The following is a 9,609-nucleotide window of genomic DNA, read 5'->3' on the forward strand; positions in this document are numbered from 1 at the left end:
TTAGCTACTCCTCTTAGTTTATAGGGAAGAAGGGAAAATGATGTTGATGGATGCACTACTAAGCTGATAACTTATTCATCTTACTCTACATAGAAGATGATATTAGCATTAAAACTGGAACCAAGTTAGCAACCTACTCATTTTAATTTTAAAAAAGGATGAAACAACTTATACACTTTTACATTGTTATTATTTTTACTTTTATATTTTTTATTATTCAATAAATTAAAATAAAATAATTTTGAAACATCATTATTGGGCTCTATATATATAATTTAACTAAATTTATTAAATTCATATAAGTCACTAGACTTACTAAATTTTATTTGATTTAATAACACATTTTTAAAAATTTCATAAGTTACTATATCATCCTCATTGATAAGTTAAATTAATATTTTCCTTCGTTAAATTAAAATAAAATAATTTTGAAATGTTTCCATGAGTTAATAGATATGATTTTCTGAGAAAATCTTTATGTAACCATCTGGACTTGTTATATTTACTCTATATAATACTATGCAGCTTCTTTCTCTCTGAAAAAAATGATTTTCTAAGAAAAATTGCGTAACAATTAATTTTTTATATTAAATGTTTTATTAGATTCGAAGAATTTGATATTTTGTAAGGAAATTTGGGTCGAAACATTTTTTTATTATGTTTTTGATAAGTTTATAAATTGAATAGTTTTGATAAACTTATTTTATCTTAATTATTTTTAAGATTTTACAAATATATTTTATGTATGGAAGAAAATTGGATTGAAATATTTTTAAGTTTATAATGGGATGAAATTATAAATTTATTTTATGTTAAATGTTTTATTAAAATTAGGAAATATGTTTTTATAAGTTTCTTGTGTTGTTTGGGAAGAACTTTGGATTGAGATGTTTTCATATTAAACTTTATAAAAAAAATCAATTTTTATTATGATAAATTAATTTATTATTATTATTATTATTTTTAAAATAGAACTTGATTTTTTTTGATAATGAATATTTTAAATGATATATATATATATATATATCTATCTATATATATATATATATATATATAACTTAGAGGAATTGATAATTAGATCAATTTTCTAGGTTGATTTTTACTACTATTATTATAATTTGGGATTTTATAATTAATAAAGTAATTGCCAACTCAATTGATTTTGAAGGCTATATATGTGTGTGAGATAATGTTATATTTCTTCAAAAAAGCATGCAAATAAGATAATGTTGTATTTCCTAAAAAAAACATGCAAATAAGATACATTAGTTTATCACTCTGCTTAACCATGACACTATGTAGGTGGAGTCTCAATTTGTCCAGTGGGAAACCATATATTTTTGGCGACCTATCTATTGAGTAATTTGTCCACAATTGTAACATAAGAGTCCTAACATAATTAAAGCATTATTTATTGTATTGTAAAACAAAAGCAAAAAGCTGTAAACTATCATACTAAAAATTAATATCCACAGGAAGCGATCGGGGCTGAGTCTTTAGCACTCGATCTTGGAGGAGCAGGTTCACATTGAAGATGATATTTGATATGGGCCAATTGCGTGCTCGTTTTTTCAATACATACTTGCTGATTTTGTTGAACTCATTTGACATCTTCTAGACTGGAAAAAATGTTATGTCTTTCCTCTTGTTTGTCCTTTAGCACCCTACCAAGCAGGGTTTTCATCTGCCCATACAAAGATAGGGCTTGGAAGTATTGCTTCCTTCCCCTAGTGTGTCTAGGGTCAGGAATCCATGTGGAAATCTCCTCTAGAATTTAAGAATCTGGAAAGGCTTGCCTGTCTCTTGTTGCAGTGGCTTCCAATTGACTAATCCCATTTCGAGTTTCAAGGGCGATGATTGAGTGATAGTTATCAATAGCCTCATGGGCCTGCTACTAGGCTTGGTTATGACCTTGGGGATCACGACCTTCCGTCCCTCCCCTGTCTACTACTCATTCGTTGTTGCTACATATCTAACAAAAGGATGTTCCACCCACAATCTGAACATGTGTAATTAGTGACAAAGGCCTAGCAATACTTGCACTGCATAGTCTTAGCCTAAACTATATCATGATATTGACAATAAGAGGGTCACAATATCCCATAGGGCTCAGGGAATTTGACTAAAGGTAGGAAGAAAGCGTCTTGAAATGTCGATAGGGGGTCTCGACACAAATGGCACTCCATGTTAGAGGGAGGCCAAAGCACTTTTAAAATTAAAATAGTAGCGATACCATGCAATCCAAACTTCTACTCTTATCACCCCACACCAGAAATGAGACAATCATGCAAGAGGGAAATTGATAGTGGTGAAAATAGAGTGAAGAATTACCCAGAGACCGTGAAACACTTTAAACGCCAAAAGCACAAGCCAAAGGGAGGCTTAAGAGTTTGACGAGTTGACAGGTTGAATGGTGCCTAAAAAATTGCAGCCAATGACAATGCTAACACCACCTTCCTCATGGTCACTGTTTAGGGACCATGAGTTTTATGCTTTGACACGGTGCAATCCACCCCACAAATGAGATGCATAACTAAAATGATATAGTTTACCCTAGAGTATCTACTGGAGTTCCATGGTTATGAACCGAATTAGCAGTGAAAGGATAATGTTAGACTCCTCGACTCCTCAATGAAAAAACTTTCCCCTAGATGGTCCTCATGCGACAGGGGACTTGGCTTTTTCTTCTCTCCCCACCATAGTTGACAAACGCGGCAATTCAAAATTTCCCTTGTGATGTGCCCCATATTACTAGGCTATATTAAGGTTTGCATGCAAGGGGGCAACGACAACACCCTCAATATTTATTGAGATCTCCACTATGGGTTGGTGGGCTCGCTCCCCAAAAACATCTCTTTGAGATAACACTCTATCAAGGATATTTTGAAATATAAATTAATATTACTTATTTGATTTGATTATTTTATTTTTCAAGTAAGTATTGATATTAATTAATTAATTTTTAGATTTATTATTATTATACTATTATTTTAAAATTTTATATCTCAGTTACTTATGTATAAAGGTAATTTTCAAAATATTATTTAAAAATGACTAATTTACTATTTTTTATTTTTAAAGAATGATATTTCACGATTGTTATATATATTTCAAATAATTTGAAAAATATTTTAAGTATTTATACTTATTGAATAGTAATAGTAATGTTGCTTTAAAATTTTCATAGCACCTCATATCTCATTGCGCGGCTCTGCAACGGAAAATTTTCGCGTTCGCTCTGCATCCCTTGGGTTCGGCTTTGCCCTGCCCGATCTGGGCGTGGAGCTCTGCGTCTTTGGAGAGGCCTTCGGTGTGTGGGGTGTTTTGGATTGAAGAGGTTCAGGCTTTCGTGTTGCAACCGTGTTTCGATAGCTCTGGGGGTCGATCTGAGCTAGTGCATGGGGTCCCTGCTTTGACCCCCGCCAATCAATCCCCGACCATGGCGAATGTAGGTGATTCCCTTCCGCCTTCAGATCTAGATGCATTCCGTTCCCTTGTTGCTGCAGCTAATAAGCGACCGATCTCGGTCTCGCAACAAAAGTTCGTTAAAAAGTTGGACAACATCCCTACGGTGTCTCTACTGGTAGATGATGCTTGTAGATCAGCGCTAAACCGTGCCGAAAGGGGCCTCATCGGCCAGTTCACAGGGCTATGGCCATCCCTGAAGGCAGTAGATGATTGGGTCAAACGAAACTGGATCCCACTGGTTAAGGAAGGAATAAAAAGTCATTTTGTAGGCAAAGGGTTCTTCGTCTTCGTGTTTGACAGTGGGGAATACCGAAGCTTGATCTTCAGAAGTGGACCTTATTTCATGGGCCCTCGAGGGTTATATCTAAACAAATGGTCTCCAGATTTTGACCCTGCTCAAGATGTGCCCACAACCGTCCCTGTTTGGGTGTGCCTCCCGCACCTCCCTCTCCACTGCTGGAGTCAGAGCTCGCTGCAATCCATTGGCAATGCCCTAGGTAGGTATATTGATCAGGCCCCGAGGAAGGAACAGTTCTCCTGCGCACGCATCTGTGTGGAAGTTGATCTGGAGGTCGGGCTTCCTGAAGCCATCAAACTTTCAGTGGCAGATTGGTCGCATATTCAAGAGCTAGATTACGAACAACTGCCATTTAAATGTCGACATTGCCATGAATATGGGCATTTTGCAAGATATTGTAAAAAAAAATGAGGAAATAGCAGAAAAAGAAAAAGGCGAGCAGTGGAAGCAAGCAAAGAGAACAACAAGCAGCAGGCAGAACAACAAAAACATAGCAAAAGAGACAGGGAACAAAACAGGGCAAGAAGACGCAAGTAATCAAAACAGTGGAAGCAGAGAAGCTAACATCATTGAAGGAGATAAAAACCCCTTTGAATCTCTTACACCACCGGCAGATCCTCCAGAGGTTGAGCAGGAAGATCCACCACAGATGAACAATGCAGACAACCAAGAGCCAGGTAACATCCCAAATCCGAATTCTAGCAATACCCCTTCTCCTTCTTATGCTGACATCATAAAACAAAAGAAGAAGAACCTAGAAAACACGGGCTCATCTGATGAGGAAACCTTTGAAAGGCCATCAAAAAAAGTGGGAAGAAGAACAAACAAGGAAACTAGGGAAGAAGAATCAGAACGGCAGAAAACCCTAGGCAGTCAAACTACCATTGAAATGACCATCGGGAGAAATACAAGACCAAGGGCGTCCAAGGGAGGAGGCCCCACCCCATCAAGTGGTAAATGATGCAGCTGGTCTCTTGGAACTGTAGGGGACTGGGTAATCCCAATAAGGCAGAGGCTATCAAAGACTTATTGAAGATGGAAACCGCGGACATCCTTATGCTCCAAGAGACTAAAATAGAAGGGGAAACCCTTCTAAACACTAGCATTATGAAATGGAAATATGATTCACGAAAGGCTGTCAGTGCAAGGGGCTCGACCGGAGGAATAGGCACATTTTGGTCAAAAAACTCCTTCTCATTATAACGATTCTCTGAGACCCAACATTGGATCTTCACAAAACTGCGCCACACTATAAGCAATCTCCCCCTTGCTCTGTTTAACTTGTACGTCCCTGTTCATTATGAAGAAAAGAGAGAGTGCTGGAGGACACTCTTGGATTATATAGAGCAGATCAACCGCACAAATATAGTCATAGGCGGTGATCTGAATATAATTCTAGATCCCAAAGAAAAAAGAGGAGGGATTTACTCTAGGGATCCTTTCATCAATATAGTGGGAAATTTGATACTGCAGTGGGACCTAGTTGACTTCAAACCCGTGAAAGGCAAATACACCTGGACTAACAATAAAACAGGTGAAAATCAAATCTCTGCTAGGTTGGATAGATTTCTCATCAACAACTCATTAATGATGGACAACATAATAGTTTTTTCCAAGATTCTCCCAAAGCTCACATCGGACCATAAGCCAATCCTTTTATGCCTAAAAGAAGAAGAAGATCTTGGCCCCCTCCCATTTCGTTTCAGCCCTCTCTGGGCAGGTAAAGAAGGGTTCTTTGAAACAGTCCAAACAGCATGGAGGATAGATGTATTCGGATCCCCAAGCTTTGTGTGGGAACAAAAAATGAAAAACACAAAAAAAGCTCTTAAAGATTGGATAAAGAAATCTATGCAAACCCCCACTAGGCAGAGGAAGGAGGCAGTTCTTCAGTTGGAAAGAATACAATTCGAAATGGAGGAGAAAGATCCCTCTCCCACAGACTTAGCCAATGAAAAATCTGCCCAAAGGAATGCATACTGTTCTTTTAGAATTGAAGAAGAACATTGGCGCTTAAAGTCTCGAAGCCTGTGGCTCAAATCTGGGGACAGAAATACCACATACTTCCATAGACAGTGCAGGGCTCGCCTCTCACGCAATCATATAGCAGAAATTACCAGCACTAGCGGTCAGGTGTATAAAGGATTTTCTCAAATCAAAGAAGCAGCTGTAAACCATTTTCAGAACCTCCTTAGTGCGGAAAGAAATGGGAATGAGGAGGATGCAGAAGAGTTTCTCACAACCATTCCAAAACTAGTCAGCGTGGAAGATAATGATTCTCTGTTGAGCCCAGTCACGGAAGAAGAGATAACTAATATAGTCTGGTCCATGGAACCAGACAAAGCTCCAGGACCTGACGGATTCTCAGTTCATTTTTATAGAATTTGTTGGGAGATAATCAAAACTGATCTCTTCAGAATGATAAGAGGAATCCTGAGGAAGGCAAAAGTGGGTGGAGGAATAAACTCCACCTTCCTCGCTTTAATCCCCAAGGAAACAAACCCAGGCTCCTTCGACAGATACAGGCCGATCTCACTCTGCAATTCATCCTACAAGATCGTGGCCAAACTGCTGGCTAACAGAATTAAGCCCCTTCTCCAAAAGCTCATCTCTTCGGCCCAAGGAGGATTTGTGAAAGGCAGACAAATCCTGGACAATGTCATTCAGATCCAAGAAGCCCTCCACTCCAGTCAAACACGGAAAGAACAAGGTATGATTATCAAATTGGATATGTGTAATGCTTTTGATCGAGTTAATTGTTCTTTCCTGTTCAGGGTTCTTGCAGCCTTTGGATTCAACCAGGAATTCATAAACCTCATCAAAGCTTGCACTGAAAACATCTGGATCGCCCCAATAGTGAATGGTAGACCAGCAGAGTTCTTTTTAGCCACCAGGGGACTGAGGCAGGGCTGCCCTCTTTCTCCCTTTCTCTACATTCTGATGGCTGATTCACTAAGCAGAAATCTGACACAGGAGAAACAAATCGGTTCCATACTTGGGATAAGAATTGTGCAAGGCATAGCCCTAGTGAATCACGTGCTCTTTGCTGATGATTCACTCCTACTTGGGGGTGCTTCCATGAGAATTGCTAACTCCTTCAAAACCATTCTCCAAAAGTATTGCAGCATCTCCGGAGCGTTAGTCAGTGAGAGGAAAAGTGCTGTTTATGGATGGAATACAGATCAACAAACAATTGAAAGGATTGCCAGCGAATTGGGGTTCAAAGGCTATGCAGCGTGGGATAAAATAAAGTATCTCGGTCTCCCTCTGACGATGGGATCCAACTGCAATCACTTGTGGGAGGAGGTGATTTCAAAGTTCAAAAAAAAGATTGCAGCGTGGGGTGGCGTTTGGCTCACCACAGGCGGCAAGCTCACTCTAATTCGTTCTGTGCTTTCAGCCTTGCCTACATTCCAAGCCTCTCTGCTGATGGCTCCAAGACAAATCGCAGATCAAATCTCCTGTCTAATGCGGAATTTTCTGTGGAACGGTGGGAAGGGAAACAACAACCGATTTCATCTAATTAACTGGGAAACAGTGAAGCGTCCCATTGCCGAAGGCGGACTCCAAATTCGTGACCCCCAGCAAGCAAATCTAGCCTTGGGTTGTAAACTTCTGTGGCAGTTATTAACCGAGCCTACACACCCTATCAGCCAGCTCTTAAAACTCAAGTACCTCAAAAATCAGTCGATCACCTCCTTCAATCCAGCGCTTTCTCCTAGAGGAACGCAGGCTTGGAGGCTCTGCTGTAAAGGGATCGAATTCTTTAGAACTCATCTGTATAAAATTCCAGGGAACGACAAAAATATATTGCTGTGGAGAGATCGAATCATGGGTCACCCTCCACTTTCAGCCATTAATGAAATTGCAGATTTAAGAGCTTGGTTAAGTTCAAAAGGAATCCGGAAAATCGAGGATATAGTAGAGTGGGATAACAAAGGCAATTGGCAGTGCTGGACATTGCCTAACATTCCAGCGCATTTAAAAAATCAGTTAAATACTTTCACAGATGCAATTACAGACTTTACACCAGTGCATAAGGATGAGGAAGATTCATGGGGATGGGGAAAAACAGGGGTGTACACAGCCAAACAAGGATACTTACAGATGCAAGGTAAAAAGGATTCCCCACACCCGGAAACAGTGTGGAATCAGATCTGGGAAAACTTCAGCATCCCCAAGATCAACTTCTTCTTTTGGACTTTATTCCACAACAAAATCCTGACTGGAGATAATCTGTGCAGAAGAAACATAGCTGGTCCTCATCGATGTGCGTTCTGCAAAAATGCATTGGAAACCTCAGTTCACATGTTCATCGAATGTGAGTATGCACAGAAGGCCTGGACTAGCTTCTTGACAGGTCTGAATGTGAGACCCCCAGCACATTGTTCGATCACAGACATGTTCTCGTCTTGGAAAGCTCGATACCCCTACAACATCATTGATAAATCTCTTTGGCATAAGGTGTGGATTGCAGCTCCAAAATATGTTTGCTGGAAGTTGTGGCTTTCCCGGAACGAAATTGTCTTCAACCAAAAAGAAATCACTGCAGATAATGCAGCGGAGCAGGCCAAGAAACTCCTAATAGAAACTCTGAGACAATCCAATGTCAAAGATAGCTCCCTTCGAAATGAAGAAAGGGCATGGCTGGATGGCTTCTCCCCCATGCCGAGACCTTCAACAATCATTCGCCCAATTCATAAGGAAAATTGGCAGATTCGAGACACCTTGGATAGTTTCCAGAAGTGGTGGAAATCACAAGGAAAATGCACTATCTTCTTTGACGGAGCCTCGAAAGGCAATCCAGGCAGGTCAGGAGCAGGGGGGGTCATCTACCTCCCGAATGGGAGAAAAGAGGACTTCAGCTGGGGACTTGGGCTTAAAACCAACAATCAGGCAGAAGTTCTCAGTCTTTTAAAAGCTTGTCAACTGGCCAAAAAAGGAAACCCAAGGGAAATCATAGTCTTTGGAGACTCAGAATTGCTGATAAAATCTCTAATAAACAAGAAAGGGCTCAAGGATCCAGCACTAAACAAACAACTTACAAGAGTGAACAGACTCCTGAAGGACTTTTCCTCAGTTCAAATCTTCCATATCCTCAGAGAATTAAACACAGAAGTAGACATACTGGCAAACACATGATGTACTCTCGAAAAGAACATGATCAACATAAATGCAGGAGCACCGAATATGGCAACTATTCCCTAAAAGGGCAAGGCGTTCTTGTAAAAGCAGAGAAATGTATTGTTTGAAACAATGAATTGTAATGCTTGATCTGGCTTCGGCCACCCATAAATAAAAATACCCGTTTCAGTTAATTTTTTTTTCATAGCACCTCATTTAGGATGATATGATCAATTAAGTTTAATTTTTGTGTAGGGTATGTTTTTGAAAAATGGATGAACACTTAAATTATATTTAGTTTCCATATGTATAGTGCTATAACCTAACCTATATTGCTAGTTTAGTGTATTTTTTATAGTAAAATTTAATGGTCATATTTTCCACCGGCCCACATATATACTCACTTAAGAGTTCAAAAGGCATAAGGCTTGAAGCCAATACAACAATATTAACAAGCATGAAGCCATTACAACAATAATTATCAAGGCATTATAGCTCATGATGTCACTAGCAGAGATTCGAACCTAGGTGGGGAAGATAATAGGCATTCCTCCTAACCACCCGAGATAACCCCAATTTACATTTTATATGGATTCTATGACTTGTAAGCTGCATAAAAAGAATGAATAAGAAACAAACATAGAGGTTTAAGGGGAAATGTTCAAGAGATGTGAAGATTTTGTTGGAAAATGCTTTGTATTGATCTTTGCACACATTTTAGG

The sequence above is a fragment of the Pinus tabuliformis genome, chromosome 6, assembly GCF_031772625.1.
Source record: "Pinus tabuliformis cultivar Carrire ecotype Pingquan chromosome 6, CPIR1, whole genome shotgun sequence".
In the NCBI taxonomy this organism is placed as follows: Eukaryota; Viridiplantae; Streptophyta; class Pinopsida; order Pinales; family Pinaceae; genus Pinus; species Pinus tabuliformis.